This window comes from Oryctolagus cuniculus, chromosome 13, assembly GCF_964237555.1.
Source record: "Oryctolagus cuniculus chromosome 13, mOryCun1.1, whole genome shotgun sequence".
Taxonomy (NCBI): domain Eukaryota; kingdom Metazoa; phylum Chordata; class Mammalia; order Lagomorpha; family Leporidae; genus Oryctolagus; species Oryctolagus cuniculus.
The window spans coordinates 71,929,173-71,949,363 of NC_091444.1; the positions used below are offsets into that span (position 1 = coordinate 71,929,173).

Genomic DNA, 20,191 nt, shown 5'->3' on the forward strand with positions numbered 1-20,191 from the left:
AGCAATTCTGCCCTTTAATATCACCACCTTACAACTGGTTCTGCGTGGACAATTTTACCTGGCTGTCATATTAAATGTAATCCCTCACCAGGCAATCACGTTTTCAAACGTGGGGGCCCTATACACAACCTGCTATTATTTGCTTGGTCAGCACAAAACCTATTTCCTAGACGCTCATGAATCCTGATGCTCCTGCAAACCCATCTGAATCTCAGCCAGCTCTTTCACTGATATATAAAAGTATCTCTGCCACACAGATGCCTGAGCCTCATTTATAGAGCAATTACAAAACTTGAGCAGCAGCAGTGTTTCACATTTGTTCTGTTCTGTATTTTTAGCCTGGGCTTCTTCCTTTTGTGGATTATGGTAAATACAACATTTGCTTCCAGAATGTGGGACTTGCTGAGATCATAAAGGAAAGTGCATAACAAGCAGATTACCTTTGGCTACTGCATTATAGGGAGGCAGACAGTTAGGCTAAGTGGCTGGATTTAGTCATATTCAAATTCTATTAAGCTGCCTTGCCTTCCACATAGAAGTAAACAAGAGAGTTTTAGTGCTTCGTATATTTTCAGCTCCTTATCTCCTAATAAGGTCTTCACTGGGGGGGGGGGGGGGGCGTGTGTTACTTTTTTTTTTTTTTTTTTTAATAAATACAACCTAATGTTTCTTTAAATTTCTTCTTTCAGTTTCCTTCCTTCATTGAACATTTTGTATTCTGCTTTCTCAACATCAAGACAACAAAGATGTCTGGGAGAGCAAAGTTGAATCAGTACTGTGATTCTACTAGAAACTACATACTGTCCATTTTATACAACCAAATGGTACACAGTTTGTATGCAGCACTGTGCTTTTTCCCAAGCAGATGACAATCCTTATGACTTTATATCCCGTGGCTAAATCTATTAATAAATCATCAAACTACAATTTGTATATTTTGCCTAATTACCAAACTACATAAGTCATTATGAACATGAAAGACAGGCTTTTTTCCCCCCTTCTCTTACTCACAAGCCTGCTGTTTTTCTGACCTTGCCATAAATTAGTGAGATACTCAGTTGTAAATGCAGAGCTGCGAATGTCTTTCAAAGGCAATTACTGTGAAACTTTGTTTCAACAATATGAAATGTGGCATTTTCACTAGATAATGTCCACATTAAACACACCAACCAGAGGCCTAGATAGTAAACCTGAAAATGAAAAGAAAATGTACCATGCGGCAAAGCATTAACTGCAGAAACACCACAAGCAGCTTTCTCTGTCTATGGTGATGGCATTAATACAAGGCGGCGCTGTGAATACATTGTACTATTTAAAGAGCTGTCTCCTCCAAGTCTGTGCTTTTTATCTAATAGTTCGTCCTTTTTGAGGAATAGGTTGAAAACATTTTAACACTCTGAAAAATTAAAATAGAGGGATATAGCTTTTTAATTTTAATAAGAGTTGACAATAAGCAAAATAAATACATCAAAGACTTCCTAACATAAATGTTCCGTAGAGCATGGACAAGAACCTGAACTAAACCTGGTGCCTTTGGTAGGGATTTTGAAATGAAGGGATAGACATCAAACAAATATTGCAGGGCGTTACACTGTGTGCAGCCCGAAGTTATCCATGTGAAGCATACACCAGAGATTAGAAATAAAGGGGGGGCCGGCGATGCGGCTCACTAGGCTAATCCTCCACCTTGCGGCGCCGACACACTGGGTTCTAGTCCTGGTCGGGGCGCTGGATTCTGTCCCGGTTGCCCCTCTTCCAGGCCAGCTCTCTGCTGTGGCCAGGGAGTGCAGTGGAGGATGGCCCAAGTCCTTGGGCCCTGCACCCCATTGGAGACCAGGATAAGTACCTGGCTCCTGCCATCGGATCAGCGCAGTGTGCCGGCCGCAGCACGCCGGCCACGGTGGCCATTGGAGGGTGAACCAACGGCAAAGGAAGACCTTTCTTTCTGTCTCTCTCTCTCACTGTCCACTCTGCCTGTCAACAACAACAACAACAACAAAAAAAAATAAATAAAAAAGAAAAAAGAAAGAAAGAAAGGGGGAAAAAGAAATGGTATGCATATTATCTATCTTTCAATTAATTCATGATGGGGGGGATAATTCAAAATGCAGATATCCTAAACACTGATGGAAGTAGAAAGACAAAAATGGCAAAGCCAGACCAAATATAACACGAAGGAAAAAGAGTAAGGATGGAAATTTTCAACTGAGATCTTAAAGTCCCTAGGACCTACAAAGAAGTAATCTGGTTTCCTACAAGACTCCAGTATTTCCAAGGTTTGCAAATTTTCAACCCATCAGAATCGTGATGGTTAAAGAAGAGCAAAGCATTTCATTGAACTGGCTTTTGGGATTATGGAAAGGTGACAGATTTCTAAGCATTTGTGGGCTGAGGGAAATTATCTCTACCACCTCAAATACTGAAGGATGCAGAATGAAAGAGCGACACTAGAAGCACACAGAAGGAAATGAAGAGGCAAAACAAGGGCTCGGGGCCAGCAGCGTGGCCCAGTAGGTTGATCTTCCGCCTGTGGTGCAGGCATCCAGTATGGACACCAGTTCTAGCTCCGGCTGCTCCTCTTCCAATCCAGCTCTCTGCTGTGGCCTGGGAAAGCAGTAGAAGATGGCTCAGATCCTTGGGCCCCTGCACCCACATGGAAGACCGTCAAGAAGCTCCTGGCTCCTGGCTTCAGATCAGCACAGCTCCGGCCCTTGCGGCCATTTGGGGAGTGAACCAACGGAAGGAAGACCTTTGTCTGTCTGTCTCTCTCACTGTGACTCTACCTGTCAAATAAATAAATAAAAATCTTTAAAAAAAATGAGGGGCTCTTTCTGAGAAGGAGCACCCCTTGGCTCTTCTCAACAACTCCACCTTTCCTTCCATCTGTCCATTCATTCTATGCACTACTGCAGAGTCCTTTTTGGTATTTATTTCTCAGCTCCTGTGGTCACTCCTCTTTTTAGAATAGTTTACCTACACTTAATCTTTGTTTTTTCTTTTAAGATTTATTTATTTGAAAGGCAGAGTTACAGAGAGGCAGAGAGAGACAGAGAAAAAGAGAGAGAGGTCTTCCATCCACTGGTTCATCCCAGATGGCCGCAATGGTCAGAGCTATTCTGATCTGAAGCCAGGAGCTTCCTGGAGGAAGGGTCTCTCATGAAGGTGTAGGGGCCCAAGGACTTGGGCCATCTCCTACTGTTTTTCCAGGCCAAAGCAGAGAGCTGGATTGGAAGTGGAGCAGCTGGGACTTGAAGAGGCACCCATATGGGATGTCAGCACTACAGGTGGCAGCTTCTCCCCCTACACCACAGCACTGGCCCTATCTACACTTAATTTTGACGTTCAAGTTCTTCACCATTGCATTCAATAGATAACTCCAATTCTTTCTCTATGTCTTTTATAAGCACTCTCTGTACTGTTATACCCTGTTGTCTCCCTCTGAACATTTCTTCATTCCTTTCTACAACCTAAAATTAAAAGTAGCTTCCTACTCAGCTAACAAATTATCAAGTCACAGAGAATGGTCAATTCTCCAAACTCACCAAATAGCCATCAGTTTGAGCAATCACATTTTATGCAATCTCACATTAGTTTTATTTTATATAATTACCCAATTACAGTATTTTTTAACAAGTATGACAGAATGGTTGCAAGATCTCAGTACTTTAAGCCCACAGATCTTGCTTGAGGTTTTATCTCCACTACTTATAAAGAGGGTTGAGTAAAGGGACTTAATTTAAGCTACACTTTCTTGTTAATAAAAGGTCAACTCTAACAACCTGGAAGATAACAATAGTTTTAAAGATTAATAGAGATCACTGCTTCTGAAAGTACTCTACAAGCAATGGAGACACTATACATTATAATTTTGTTATCTTTCTTCTGAACTAGACTCTAAATGTCTTGAGGGCAGGAACTAAGTCTAACGGTTTGTTGAATTCTCAGCTTCATCCATCAAGACACATCACAAGCAACATGAACTAAATAAATAAGCAATGATTGATTATTCTGCACTTCCTAGTCGACGGCAAAGGGCCTGAGGAACCCAGGCCTGTTGCTTTGGTATTCCTCCCTAGTCATAAGCTGTCTAGTATAGACCACACACTAATTCATTTTCTACCTGGTTCCCACAGGGATCTTTTCAGAATGTAAATTTGCTTCTGTTGCTGTAGGTCACCCAAATCTCTTAAAGTTCCTTTAGATAATCTTTAATGTCTTCAGAATGATCAAAGCCTATAGGAGCGGATCTGTGGCTAATTCTATAGCCCTTCTCTTAACATGCTACCCCCTTTTAAAGCCTCAACTCCAGACATACTGGTCACAGAAATGGACTCAACTCACTCTCCCACTGTCCTCCAGTGTGGGACTACCCTTCACCTCCAATTATTTGGTCAAATCCTATTTGATTCAGAAACACTTCTCAGGGAACCCTTCTACTCCATCCCACAGCTCCAGCACAGGTTAGGAAGCACCATGCTATACCTATAGCTCCACATATATGACCTAGGCTTCCCAGCCAAGAGATTAAGCATTCATATTTCCATTCCCAAAGATCAGCATAGAGCCTAGAGAACATGGTGACTTTTTTTTTTCAAAAAAAGATTTATTTATTTGAAAGGTAGAGTTACAGAGAGAGGGAGGAGAGAGATGGTGGAGGGGGAGGGGGAGGAGAAGAGAGAGAGAGAGAGAGAGAGGGAGAGGGAGGGAGGGAGGGAGGGAGAGATCTTTCATCTGTTGGTTCATTCCCCAAATAGCTGCAACAAATGGAAATAGGCAGATCCAAAGCCATGAGCCAGGAGCTTCTTCTGGGTCTCCCATGTGGGGTGCAGGGCCCAAGTACCTAGGACATCTTCTGCCAGGTGCATTAGCAGGGAGCTGAATTGGAAGTGGAGCAGCAGCTGGGTCTTGAAACAGCACCCATATGGGATACTGGCACTTCAAGCAGTGGCTTTATCCGCTATGCCACAGTGCTGGCTCTAACATAACAATTTTTTTTTTTTGACAGGCAGAGTGGACAGTGAGAGAGAGAGACAGAGACAAAGGTCTTCCTTTTTGCCGTTGGTTCACCCTCCAACGGCCACCGCGGCCGGCGCGCTGCGGCTGGCACACCGCGCTGATCCGAAGCCAGGAGCCAGGTGCTTCTCCTGGTCTCCCATGGGGTGTAGGGCCCAAGCACTTGGGCCATCCTCCACTGCACTCCCTGGCCACAGCAGAACTTTTTAAAAACTTACATTGAATGAGTGACTTCATATATGAATGCAAAACAAAGTCAGCAAGACTATTTTTTAATTCAAGTAAGTGGTGGGCAGTAAATATCAAAGAGCTAAATTTTTAGGTGACAAAGCTAATAGAATCAGCATTTCGTACTTTTTCAACATACCAAATTTTGTTCATGATTAAAATACATACTCATTGTCGCTCCCCCTCTTCACGGAGGAACGACACAGGACCCTGCGCTGTTCTTTTGTCTGCTCGGCCCTCCCCAGGTTTGCTGCTGGTTCTTCCTGGGTTGGCTACCGTCCCTTCCACCTCCGTGGAAGGGCGGTTCCCCCTGCCACCTTCCCCACTTCCGCGGGGGAGCGGCACACCGCCGGCCGGCTCTCTCAGGGGCTGCTCAGGTGTTCCTTCAGATAGATGTTCCTCGTGCATGTTGCCTCTCTCCTCCTTTATAGTCCTCTTCCACCAATCCCAACTCTGCTACCCACACGCCGAGTACGCTGCTCTCCTCCAATCAGGACCAGGTCCTGCAGTTTATTGGTTGAACTGGAGGCAGCTGTGTAGAAGCTGTTTCCTCCTCTCCCAGCGCCATATTGTGGGAGAGCAGATGCATAGAATAAGTCTTAATTCCAGTAACTTAGTCTAGTCCGAGTTGCTCCCAGTTGCTCCCCACACTCATAAAATGAAACTGTGTCAGCATACACACCGCCACTGAAGAAGACAGCTAAATGAGCCTAAAAGGTGGGTGAATTCTGTCTACATTGTTTCATATGGAAGCATACTAGATAGTTGTACGGGGTCACTTGAAAACCTAAAGATGAAGTTTACAGTAGAATTCCTATCCCTCTGGATACCTAATACCAGTAAAGAATAAAAATATGCTAACTAGAGTCCTCTGAAGGCAAGTTGTGTTACTATGAAGTACTTCTCATTAACTAATTAAGTAGTGAGACAGTTTTCCAAAAAATAATGCTGGGTCACCATCCCTCAAAATCAACAAATATCTATTTCCACTTTCATTCTAAGTGAAAGCCCAGGAAGCTGATTCTGCCTTTAACATCCTGGAAAACCATGCAGATGATAAGCTGCAGTTGGCCTATTCTTGAATGCTACAAGTGGACACAAAAAGAAGTGCACCAATTAGAGAGGCAGAATTGAGGATTTTGTTGAGGCACTGGTAGACATAACTGGAGGGAATGTTTGCTGACTGACACATAACTGAGTTACGAGGCCTAACTGGGGACTGGAAAGAGTGGAGGAAGAGAACAGGGGTATTTACCACTAGGATAAGACAAGCAACCAGACCTGGGGAGAGGGGCAGAGAGAGAAAGAGCTACAAGATTTTACAGGTTTTACCTAAAGGAGCGACTAATAATGGGAAAAGGTATATATTAATTGTGCTGAAATAACTCACAAGCCTGGGTAATAACTTCTTCTCCACAGGTTTTACTTTTACATAACAATCATAAAATCTTCACGAACATCTCACTCTAAAAAGTAACTAAGGCTAGAGAAGTTTGGTAGGGTGCTAAAGTTGTCACTCAAGACGCCAGATTCTCATATTGGAGCACTGGGTTCGAGTTCCAGCTTCCTGCTAACATGCGCTCTGGGAGGCAGCGGATGAGGGCTCGAATACTTGGGTCCCTGCCACCCAGCTGGAAGACACAGAAGAAGTTCTGGGCCCAGCTGTTTCAGGCATCTGGGGAATGAATCAATGCATAGAAGATCTCCATCTCTTTTTCTGCCTTTCAAATAAAATGAAGATAAGTAATTTTTAAAAATTAATTGAAATACTTATAAGAAAACATTAGTATGGCCCCTTTTAGCACACAAACCCATGAATTCTAAAACAAGTTTTCCTATTTTATAATATTTCTTCAGGAGTAGATCAAGTTTTCAAAAAATAAACCTGAATTTTAACAGGAATTCTTTTTTAAATTTTTATAAACTACATTTTGCAAAGAGAAATTTTCTTGAAATGTAATTTTTATAATTTAAGAATTAAAATTTATAACCAAAGTATGATGGTCTACAAAGTTTGTAAAAGGCAACAGAGAATTATAATAAAATTCTGGTGTTTTTTAAAAATTGTTTAAACTGCACTCATTTCAGCATACATTCCACATTTATTCATTTCATCTTCTTTACAAGGAATGGTCTCTGAAGGATTACTATTTCTATAGATACTCTCTATACAAGGTGGTTGAAAAATCCTCAATATGATGATGGCAATTCATTTTCATGACTTAAGTAATTGAGCTTATCTTTGAAGTTATTAATTATAATTACATTTACTGAACTTACCAAAGGAAAATAGAATAAATAGAATATAATGACTATAACACTGTAAAAAAACTGTAATTACATATTAACTCCCATCAGTTCAGTCACATACCATTGCACTTAATGCCTTCAGTATGTTCGGGGCTCAAATTAAATGACAAGTACCAACTTTCCCTCTTAGACTTGATAATTTATGTTCTTTTCAGTCACAGCACCCAAGGTTCCACCTTAAATCATTATAAATTGTTTAGGAGAGAGAATACTTCTCTGTTTAACATACTCAAGAGATAGTCCCCTCCTGACCACATACCATTTATTTTAGAATCTTGGCTTCCTTAAAGAGAACCAAGATTGAAATACAGTAAATAAAGACAGTTCATGACACCTGTCCAAATATTTTTAAAACAGACACTTGAAAAGACATCATCATGTTCATCTTTTCTATTCAATTATTAATTCTTTGAGGGTTAGGTTCATTTTAGTCACCACTAGAGCACAGCACAGAATGCCCTACATGTTACAAGCACATAAATACAGAGCAAACAAAACTCTAGAGGAAGACACATGGAACAGGCAGGGAACAGGCGTGCTGTCCTGAATGGCAATGGCTGCTCAGAAGTTCCCTGTGCTGCAGATGAAGCTGAGAGCTACAGAGGAACGACTAGGAAATGCCATCCAACATGGTCAGGTCATCACTGGAACTTGAGCCTTAGCCAGGGAACAAAGGGAATTCCACTTGTGTTTTTCAGTTCATGTTTTAGAAATGGTATAGTATTTGACATGTAAAAATCTCCAATAAACAGCAGTTGCAGAGGAGTAAAATTCTATAACCATTCCTGTCATCATTTCAAGGCCTTTTTTATGGAAATTGTTATGTTCTGTTTCAGTACAGTTTCACACTGTGGTGATTTTATCCAAATTATTATTATTTTAACATGCTACAAAGAACATTTGAGTTTCTAAAAGTTGCACTGAAGAAATACAATTGATCCAGTATTAATTTTTTTTCAATTGAGTTTCATCTCATTTAAATCTGTTCCTCACCCCATTTATGCTGAGGTTTTAACGGACAAAATGTTCACATTATTTTTATTTATCCTAAATTGAACTGGAATATGTACTATGAATTACTAAATGATACATTCTTTTTTTTTTCACTTTTTTTTTTTTTTTTTTGATAGAGTGGACAGTGAGAGAGACAGAGAGAAAGGTCTTCCTTTACCGTTGGTTCACCCTCCAATGGCCGCTGCGGCTGGCGCGCTGTGCCGATCCAAAGCTGGGAGCCAGGTGCTTCTCCTGGTCTCCCATGTGGTGTAGGGCCCAAGCACTTGGGCCATCCTCCACTGTACTCCCGGTCCACAGCAGAAAGCTGGACTGGAAGAGGGCAACCGGGACAGAATCTGGTGCCCCGACCGGGACTAGAACCCGGTGTACCGGCGCCGCAAGGCGGAGGATTAGCCTATTGAGCCATGGCGCCAGCCATAAATGATACATTCTTAAATTTTACACTCTTTTGGATATACATAGTAAGAACATACATTTGAAGCTGGGTTTCAAATTCCAAGATTTGGGACAACTCAAAGAATATGGATAGTTCTCTTTATAAAGTTTACACACTTCCTGAGGTACAAATAGAAATGGTTATTGCAAAAAGGCCAAGAAATCTTGTACTTCATAGAATCTAATTTGTCTTACCTTTTAGGGAAAGCCAAGTGAAGATGTATGCATACTGTGGGCTCTTTTACCTGAATAAATAATGATGATATAATCAGAGCCAGTATTTACTGAGTGATTACTGTATGCCAGGCCTTTGAGTAGGTGCTTCCTGCTATTAAATTATTTAAAATTTTCATATCCCTGTTAGTACTATTACTCAGGCCATTTTATAGATGAGAATATGGAGCCTAAGAAATATAAGTTCATAGCCACACAATGCAGTGAGACCATACAGGAATATGAATTTGTCTGATTCTAAAACTGCAGCTTTTAACCACAGCACTGCACTAACCAGACTCTACCCTTTCGAATATAAGGATCCAACTCCCAACAATGTGTGTTAAATTCAGGGTACTGAAATTTCACAAAAGCCATCCCAGAAGAGCTACCAAGGAGCATTCAAGAGAACATTTCTAACTCATCCTCAACCACTGACCTCTTTAAAAATCCCAAGAGAGGATAGACCAGTCTTCTTTGGAAAGTCAACTTACAGCAAACTCCAACATTTCAAACGATCAATAGCTAATAACTATGCATTTTGTTTCTAATAACTTTGAGTTGTATCACCCTATTCAGAGATTGTATTTTCCAAGAATGTCTTCTTTCTTCTATTTTTCATGTATGGATACGTATGCATACACACATATACATGCACACACACACAGGTACTTTCAAATTTCAAGGAAAATGGAATTAAAAGATAAATTTATTTTGTGCCAAAAATATCTTGAAATCCATGTTTACAAAGGGTTTTCAAAAAAGTCCATCAAAATCTATATTATGAGAACCACACACGGATTTCAAAAATTTCTGCACCAAAATAAAGTTACGTTAATTCCATTTCCAGAAACTTTTTGAAGTACCCACATATATATAAATGTACACATGTATACACTCATCCATGTTTGCCATATATAAATATACACATACATATGTATCCAAAATTAGAGAGCATTTTGAAAATGAAAAAAGAAGCCTGCCCAGTCCTCTACATAATTAGGCAATTAACCTTTGTTTTATGGTTGGATAACAGTAAGTCAGTATTATATGTTATCTAAAACAGAAGTAGACTCTATTTCAAAAATTTCAAATATTCTACAAAAGCAAGTTGGAACATTTTGAGGGGTATACTTTTTTTTTTTTTTTTGACAGAGTAAGAGAGAGAGACAGAGAAAAAGTCTTCCTTTTCCGTTGGTTCACCCCACAAATGGCCACTGCAGCTGGCGTGCTGCGCCGATCCGAAGCCAGGAGCCAGGTGCTTCCTCCTGGTCTCCATGCGGGTGCAGGGCCCAAGCACTTGGGCCATCCTCCACTGCACTCCCTAGCCACAGCAGAGAGCTGGACTGGAAGAGGAGCAACCGGGACAGAATCCGGAGCCCCAACCGGGACTAGAACCCGGGGTGCCGGTGCCACAGGCGGAGGATTAGCCAAGTGAGCCGCGGCGCTGGCTGGGATATACTTCTTTACGTGATAAATTTTTAAGACAACAAAATAATAAAAGCAATACAGAATCAGGATTGAGAAAAATCTGATAGAACTACAAGAAGGAAAGAGCAACATCTAAACACTGATAGATACTGTTAGTTTCATTCATGTAGCACGTAATATTGTCTTAGAATGTGGTATTTTTAATGTTGCACTCAATTATCTGACTTCTCTACTATGGTTTAACTTTTCATTTGCAAACAGGATATTTAAATTCTCAGAGCCCAGGAACTATGTTCTATTCTCTATCATCTCAGGTGTTCAGTATAGCATCCTTCTCCAAGGAACTGAATAAGTATGTGCTAATTGGCCAACTGATTGAAAATGTCAGCTCCAGGTTTTCAGGCACTTCTGCGAACCTTAAAATTCAAGTCTGAGTTACGATTGGAAAGTAGCATAGCATATTCAGGTTCCACATCTGTTTTTGTGCATATCTCTATTCCCAGCATCTAGCAAAGCGCCAGCACATTACACACCATCAATAAATGTTTGACATACCTATTCTCTAAGGATAAAAAGTCACCTGGGAGTTTGGCAGAACTTCAAATTCCCAGGCTCCACCTCCAGAGGATTTATTTCCATAGGCCTAGAGAGAGATCCTGGAATCTGTACTCTCTGTCCCAAGTGACACTGATACTTTTAGACCTCAGACTACATTTTGACAAGTGCTAACCATTCCATCTGCTGTAAGAACTTTTGGAAAAGTTCCTTGGTCAGGGCAATCCATGTTATTTGATCAAAATGCATGAGCATAGTAATGACCAATTTTATAAAAAGATTAAGTACTAAGTGTGCAGCAGCTGAGAGTACCCCTTTCTTGATAACTTAGGATTGCTACGCCCTCTTGAGTAGGAGGCATGAATATATGCCTATTTAGAATATTTCTTAGAAAAACTAGGGGTTTTTGTGTAGCATATTTCATGGGCATTGATAAACTTATTTTAATTTTTCAAGATCGTTTTGCTAAGTCTTGAATAAAGTGGAGTCAAGTCAGAAGAAATATTTCCATAATGAGAGGGCAATGTTTTTTGACAAATTGAAAGAAACAAAATGCATGGGCCATTTACTTAGTTTGAGACTCTGACCTCTGCAATTTCACATCATGTATGAAAAAAAACAAAACATGCTAGGGAAAGGAGAAATTGTTAAGAAGAGGTGGACAGGTTAATATAAAGGGTGCATGTAAATTATCTTAAAACAAATGCAGGGACCTCAACAGCACTGTAGGAGAAATCTTAGTAAGTCAAGAAAGGGTACAGCACATGTGGGGAGCAACTCGGACTAGGCTAAGTTACTGGAATTAAGACTTATTCTATGCATCTGCTCTCCCACAATATGGCGCTGGGAGAGGAGGAAACAACTTTTACACAGCTGCCTCCAGTTCGACCAATGACCTGCAGGAGCTGATCCTGCTCCTGATTGGAGGAGAGCAGCGTGCTCGGCGTGTGGGTAGCAGAGTTGGGATTGGTGGAAGAGGACTATAAAGGAGGAGAGAGACAACATGCACCAGGAACATCTAAGGGGAACATCTGAGCAGCCCCCAAGAGAGCCGGCCGGCGGTGTGCCGCTCCCCCACGGAAGTGGGGAAAGTGGCAGGGGGGCCCACCCCTCCACGGAGGTGGAGGGACGGCAGCCAACCCGGGAAGAACCAGCAGCAAACCCGGGGAGGGCCAAGCAGACAAAAGAACAGCGTAGGGTCCTGTGTTGTTCCTCCGCGAAGAGGGGGAGCGACAAGCACAGTGTCTCAGCACATTATGCCAGAACTGGATTAAAGGTGCAGGGTCCCAGGTCTCAGGTTTGTCTTCCTCCTCTCACAGTAAGGTTTAACACTGCAGAATCAGTGGATATAAGACTAACCTTTAAGGATTCTGTGGAGCTACAGAAAGTGCCATTTGAGGACATATGAGCACCTAAGATTTCACACAGCACTGTTGTTAGACTGTGTGATTTGGGTGTTGCTCCCTCAAACCAGCAGCCATGGGTATCTCAATCATTTAAAAGGGAAGTGTTCCCATCCAAATTACAGACAGGTGACCTCTCAGGTTTACCAGGTTTCCTGCCGTTTCCCATTAGGGGAGTCCACGGAAGGGTGGAGGTTGAGGAAAGGTAGGCTCCCCATGTGTTCTGATTCTCCCCCTGCCTGTCCTGCTTTTCAGACCCTACTGCCAATCAGAAGCACTAATCCTCACAAGCATTCACGCATTCAGTCATGCAACCGGTACTTCACTGAAGGACACTCTTCAAGGTGCTGGAGATACTGCTGAGCAAGAGATGCACAGAACAGCCTTACCAAGGAAGACAGACCCAGTCTTGGGTACCTACAAGACTGATGAGTGCTGTGGGGAAAAACAGCCTGGGTGCCACTTCTAGTCCCGGCTGCTCCGCTTCTGATCCAGCTCTTTGCTATGGCCTGGGAAAGCCGTGGAGGATGGCCCAGGTCCTTGGGCCCCTGCACCTGTGTGGGAGACCCCGAGGAGGCTCCTGACTTCAGATTGGATCAACCCAGCTCGGGCCGTTGCAGACATTTGGGGAGTGAACCATTGGCTGGAAGACCTCTCTGTCTCTCCCCATCTCTCTCTCTCTGTCTCTCTCTCTCTCTCTCTCAATCTCAATCTCTAACTCTGCCTCTCAAATAAAATCTTTAAAAAAATAAAAAAGATGGTAAGTGGAGACCATAAGTGAAGCAAAGGCTACAGGTGTGCAGGGTGGGGAACAGTTTCCAACAGGAAGTTCCTGGGCCCTTTAGAGATTCACAAAGATGGGTTAAGGATACTCACTAACAGGAGTATTTCAGGTGAGTATTAACTTAGATGACATAGATGTATTGGTCAGGTTTAATACATATTATTTCCATTTGTTTTTAAGTATTATGTGTGTGCTTCTGTTATCAACATATTTCCTATATTGTACACTGATGTATAAGACTCCTTTACAACTGCCATGACTGTTACTCTCATTAACTGCTGTTATCACACAAGCCTCTAAACTGAAATGTCAAAAATCTTGTATTTTTATTGTTCTTTAGTGTCCCCAAGCATAGCCTGTTGGATCAATAAATCAGTATTTCAATGTGGGAGGGAGACAGGGACTGACATTAGAATGGGGGTCGGGTCACTTCCTCTGACCTAAGGTGAGAAAGCTAGGTTCCTGACATATGTTAATACATCTGTCAATTTCTAGACTCAAAAGTCCTGTTCCATTGCTTGGCTCTCCTCCTCTCCAGTGGTTCCTCAAGCACTCAAGCATCTCTTTAGTGGGGAACAGGTACAGTTGCCTTCTTTCCAATACTTTGACTTTCCTGCTTTCTAGTTCATGATAGATCACTGAAATTCTAAAGTAACTCTACATGAAGTATACATGAGAGTTGACCCAACACTTCTGCCATATTTTTTAACTTCTGGTAACAAATAACCAGTGCTTCCTCTTAAGTTACTCTAAGATATTTATTTATCCAGATTTTTTAAGATTTATTTTATTTATTCAAAGAGTTACAAAGGTAGAGACGGAGAGAGGTCTTCCATCTGCTGGTTCACTCTCCAAATGGCCACAATGGCCATAGCTGGGCAGATCCAAAGCCAGGAGGCCAGAGCTTCTTTTGGGTCTCCCACATGGGTGCTACGTAAAGGCCTAAGGGACCATTTGGCCGCCTTGTTCTTCTGTTTCCTATGATGCCCTTTAGACATGTGATTGGATAACATGATGTCATTTTTTTCTCCTAGGCAGGCATTTAGCATTGCTTTTCATTTAAGTCCTTTGCTGGTGGAGTGATTTTGCTGCTGTCAGAATGCATTATGGATATTAGATCTTGAATGAGTTGTAACTTTCTGCAATTGAAAATTTATAACACAAAGACAATTTCATTGGGCCCTGTCATTGTTTAATACGGTCTCTTGAGTATCAGGATCTTGTTGATTTCCAGGGCTTTAACTTTATTGCCCACATTTGCCGAATTATGATAGTGGCTTGTTTTTATTCCTTGGTTGTCTTCTTAGGCCTGTTTAGCCTTGAACTTAACTGCCATAAGGTGTATGTCCTTATTACCATCCCACGACAGTTTACTCTTGTACCCAGGTCTTTTGCTCTCTGTAATGTACTTGTAAAAACTGGTACAAATGGAGAGGGTAGTCATTAAAACCTACCTAGACGCTTATTTTAAATATTAGATCTTTAGCAAGAAGCAATTCTGGAGCAAGAAGGAACAATGCTAATCTTTGTTTTCTCTTCCTTATTCTTGACTACACACTGGTGGACATGTTTAATTGGTAGTGAAATTCTTACAAACAAAGCAGAAGAGAATAAGGCAAGGAACTTGGATGATACCACTGGGTAGCCTGAGGAGAGCCACTGGACACCCATGTACACACAGATATAAACTACAGCATCTATTTTAAAAGACTTGAATAATCACTACTCTTCCTTTTTTATTTTTTACAATATTATAGTTTAATCCATAAATGTAAGACTTAATATCCACTCAATACTATAAATTGCTATGAATTTTCCCTGTGAAATAATAGAAACCTGATTTTTTTTCACCAAAACATAATTTGCAGCACAGCTTATTTTGATCAACCAGTTGCAAAACTAGGTCCCTGGGCTTTTTTTTTTTTTTTTTTTGACAGAGTTAGACAGTGAGAGGGAGACAGAGAGAGAAAGGTCTTCCTACTGTTGGTTCACCCCCCAAATGGCTGCTATGGCCGGTGCGCTGCGCTGATCCGAAGCCAGGAGCCAGGTGCTTCCTCCTAGTCTCCCATGCGGGTGCAGGGCCCAAGCACTTGGGCCATCCTCCACTGCCTTCCTGGGCCACAGCAGAGAGCTGGACTTAAAGAGGAGCAACCGGTACAGAATCCGGCGCCCCAACCGGGACTAGAACCTGGGGTACCAGCGCTGCAGGCGGAGGATTAGCCTAGTGAGCCGTGGCGCCGGCAGGGCTAACTTTTTAGTGATATTTCCTTTGCCAGTTTCTCCTCATGCCCTGAAAAAATCACTAACGCAATTTATTTCTGAGAGACAGTTATCTGCAAAGAAAACTATATATAATAGTTTTTTTCTTCCTAGTCATTTTAATAATAGTGATGATTGTGGCCACAACATAGCTCAGAATAACTCATGCTGCTTCATGGATCCATACTACAGTAGTGAAAAGACTTTAGTAGAGGCCTGTGATTGGTAAGTGGTAAAAGATTCTTTGTCCACAAATTTGCAGGGCTTGTTATTTAAGATCTTTGGATCTTACAAACTGGTTATGAGACTGGGGTGAAAGTCAGCCTTCAGAACATGCTTATGAAGTACAGGATAGCCCAGCTGAATCTTTTCTCAGTTAGGATGATAAATCCCAGAGCTTAAAACCAGACAGCAGCAAAATTACCAAAAAATGTCCTGGCACCCTTTCTCTGGTGACAAAGTATACCAGGGTCATAATGAGTCCCAGGAGTCCTCATGCTTCTTGGCACAGAGCATCATCCATGAAATTAAGTATATGAGAGCTGACTTCCTTTATGACATACTTAAGGGCACTGTGATCTTGGAAATTGTCTTCTTGTTGTTAGGCCTTTAAGGCATCCCATCAACGCTATCGTCAATTACTCAATTACCATCCTGCTGGGGCCAGCATTGTAGCACAGTGGGTTCAGCTGCCATTTGCAACACTGGCATCCCTTACTGGAGAACTGGTTCCAGACTCAAATACTCTGCTTCTGATCCAGCTTCCTGATAATGTGCCTGGGAAGGCAGCAGCAGATGAGCCAAGTACTTGAGACCCAGCCACTCACACAGGAGATCAGGTCAGGGTTCCTAATTCCTGGTTTCAGCTTAGCCTGACTCGGATCTTGCAGACACCTGGGGGAGTGAACCAGCAGATGGAAGCGATTTCTCCGCTGCCCTGCCTTTCAAATAAACAAATTTTTCACACCCTGAGTTTAAGAAGTAAAATAACCCAACTTTCAAATTAAATTTTTATGAAGTGTTTTCGGTACAACAATAACTTGATTTATTTTACATTAGTTCTTGGTTAAAACCACAAGTTACATGAAACAACAGTGGAGTTCACCTTGCATGACGTGACAAATGTTTCTGTTTATAAGCCAAAACCACTCACGGGGTTTCTTATATTTCTAATATTGGATGGTTTACCTTTCTCTACATCTAGCTGTATATAAACTAGTGATGAAAATTTCTAATATCCAACTGTGTATAAACTGGTAGCAAAAAGGTAAAGCATAAAAAAGGGATTCTGACATTTAAGACTAGTAAGAGCCTAGTTTTAATAATATTCATTCATCTACCACTTAATAGCTTAATATATACTACTATAGATATTACCAATGCATTACATTTTGTATATCAACAGTACTGATGTGGACACACAGGGGAAAATTGAAAAAAAATTTTAAATATACAACATGTTTGCATTTTTAGAAAATGGAGAAGATTAAACTTGCATCCTGATACAACTACAAACACCCACACAGATATTTACGTGTACTTGTATATAGAATGCTGTCTTGGACATTTCTGGTGCTATTTCAATCTCCCTTCTTACTCCATTTGCTTACTACTATAATCCATTTCCAATGATTGTAGTATTTAGGTAGGTATACTGGCCCATTCTTGACATCTTAAAATGTTAAATGCAGACATGTGTAAGAGATAAAGAAGGAAACGCCTAATAGATAAACAGGGTGACAGGTGATTCTAAAAGGATTCAGGACTCCTTTGTTACCTGTGAGAGGGGCTGAGGTTGTGTTGCCGTGGGTTAAGCTGCTGCCTGTGATGCTGGTATCCTGTATCAGAGTGCCATTTGAGTCTTGGCTGCTCTGCTCTGATCCAACTCCAAACTAATACACCTAGGAGAGCAGTCAAAGACGGCCCAAGTATTTGGGCCCCTGCCACCTGTGTGAGAGACCAGGGTTGAGTTCCTGGCTCCTGGTTTCATCCACTGGCTTACTCTCCAAATTCCTTTACCAGCAGGGGCTCGGCCAGGCTGAAGCCCAGAGCCTGGAACTCTACCTGGGTCTCCCATGTGGATAACAGGGACTCAAGCACTGAAGCCCTCATCTGCTACTTCTCAGGCTCATTAGCAGGAAGCTGGACTGGAAGCAGAGAAGCCAGTATCTGAACCAGGCACTCTGGCATGGGTTGAGGTGTTCCAAGTCAGGGCTTAGACTCGCTTTTGCCACGATGCTTTCCCCTGGTCACTGTTTCCTTCTGTGGTTACTCAAAAGAGGTGGAAAGTAGCTCAAGCCACCACTGTCGCAGGATTTACTATTTTGTCAAGTGGACAGAAAGATCTTTTCATGAGTGACGGCAAGGAAATTTGAGGAAATATACTGAAAATTATGAGTGTGTGTTGACAGAGAAATCAGATGGATGCTTTATGGTGGTAGAAGTCACACAAACCCAAAGGCTGAGATTTTAAAAACAGGAAATTTAGAGTAAGCACAGAGTATTACTCTCTTTGAAAAATAGCAGACATATAAATTAAGTTGCCAAGGAAGACATCAAAAACAAACAGTATAAATGAGTTTTAGGAGACAAGAAGACACTTTAATGGGGGCAGCAGGGATTTAAGGCTGTAGTGACAAAGTAAGGAGCTGGGGTAGCAAAACTGAGAGGTGACAGGCAGCGTGACAAAATGGAACCATCACTATTTTAATAGCATCGACTCTGGACTATTGTGCCATTTTGGAGTAACTTAAAATGAAGAAAGCACATTATTAGATACTAGATCATCGGTTTATTAAAAAAGGGAGCGAATGGAGAGATTGAATCCCCTCAAGGGGGGAGTATTTTCAAAATTCAGTTGTGAAGGTTGAGTTATCTTGTCTGAGCCATTCGGGTGCTTATGTGAAACTCACATTTTTTATTCTTTATCAAATTACCCATCCTAAACCTGCCTTATCAATGTATCCTACTTGGTCAGGGCTTTACACAGCAGCTATACAACAAATAACAAAGGTCAACAAATAATCCTGATTTCTGGCTTGCAAAAGTTTAGATTTATGTCTAAGCAAATTAATTTTATAGCCAACAAGAGAAGTGATTATTCTCTCACTCTCTGAGCTCAGGAGTTTGGTTTGTGCAGCACGTGCTGCTTAATGATCTGCTCTCAGCTGGGGCCCAGAGGTCCTCACACTACATTTGTCTAAGTTCTTGGCCGTTTCCACCACAGCTCGGGTCAATTTCATAAGAGAGCCTATTGAACCTGAAACCATCATACTTAATGGTCCAGCTAAGTAGTTCCTATTAGAAAGGAAGTCATGTAGATGAAGTAAATAGTAAAATAACACCACATAATAAGGGGAGAAAGTCTGCTTTATGCCCACTTGTGATCTACCTTTTTTTTTTTTAAAGATTTATTTGAAAGTCAGAATTACACAGAGAAAGAAGGAGAGGCAGAGAGAGAGAGAGGTCTTCATCTGGTGGTTCACTCCCCAGATGGCCACAATGGACGGAGCTGCACCGATCCGAAGTCAGGAGCCAGGAGTTTCCTCCGGGTCTCCCACACGGGTGCAGGGGCCCAAGCACTTGGGCCATTTTGCACTGCTTTCCCAGGCCATAGCAGAGAGCTGGATTGGAAGTGGAGCAGCCAGGACTCGAATCAGTGTCCATATGGGATGCTGGCACTGCAAATGGCAGCTTTTACCCATTACACCACAGTGCCGGCCCCTATCTGTTGTTTTAAGGAACAGAATTTTGGTCAGCGTTTTCCTCCTCCAACCCAGTCTGCAAGAAACAAACTCATATAATTTTTTTAAAATGAGTGCTTGTCAATCACAGTAAACTATTATGTGTCTCAAAGCTAAAGAAAGTAATTAGAATTTATGAATACATATCCAAAGAATTTCCAAATTTTCGTACATCTTTTGAAATTTTATATTTAGGGGCTGGTACTGTGGTGTAGCGGGTTAAGCCCTGTCTGAAGCACCAACATCCCATATAGATGCCAGTGTGAATCCCAGCCGCTCCACTTCCAATCGAGCTCCTTGTTAATGTGCTTGGGAAAACAACAGAGGATGGCCCAAGTGTGTGGGTCCCCAGACCCATGTGGGAGACATGGATGAGGCTCCTGATTTCAGCCTGGCTGAGCCCTGGCCATTACAGCAATTTGGTGAGTGAACCTGCAGATGGAAGATTTCTCTGTCTCTGCCTCTCTCTCTCCCTTGCTGTAACTCTTCCAAATAAACAAACAAATCTTAAAAAAAAAAAAAAAAAGAAATATCACATTTAAAACCAGGGACCTTGAATGTTCTATGTAACTCTATAAAGGAAATATAATGGTATATATATTGTAGTATGGTATGTAAGTTTTGTATATCCAGAACTTACTCCAGTGGCTGGCACACAGCAGGCATTAAGATACATGCAGAATGAATGAATGAATAAATGATGAGAATGCTTCATTCAACTTCCTATTCACCTGACTAAATGATCACTAATTTTTGGAAATCTCTCAACATTGCCACTTATTATGCTTTAAAACGCTGGGTTT

The 20,191-nt window shown here is 41.6% G+C and overlaps 1 protein-coding gene across 42 annotated transcripts in view; it reads right to left on the reverse strand.

The window, feature by feature from the left end:
- Positions 1-20,191, reverse strand: part of CELF2 (CUGBP Elav-like family member 2) — a 931,997-nt gene that overhangs the window by 208,392 nt on the left and 703,414 nt on the right. For 2 of the 42 annotated variants that reach the window (XM_070055749.1, XM_070055744.1), the window contains one exon: positions 9,196-9,245. The exons of 39 other annotated variants lie outside the window; for them this stretch is intronic. The gene's annotated coding sequence lies outside the window, so the exon portion shown is untranslated. Of the gene's footprint in view, positions 1-9,195; positions 9,246-20,191 lie in introns of those variants that run through there. One more of the 42 variants, XM_051820880.2, reaches the window with a different exon arrangement.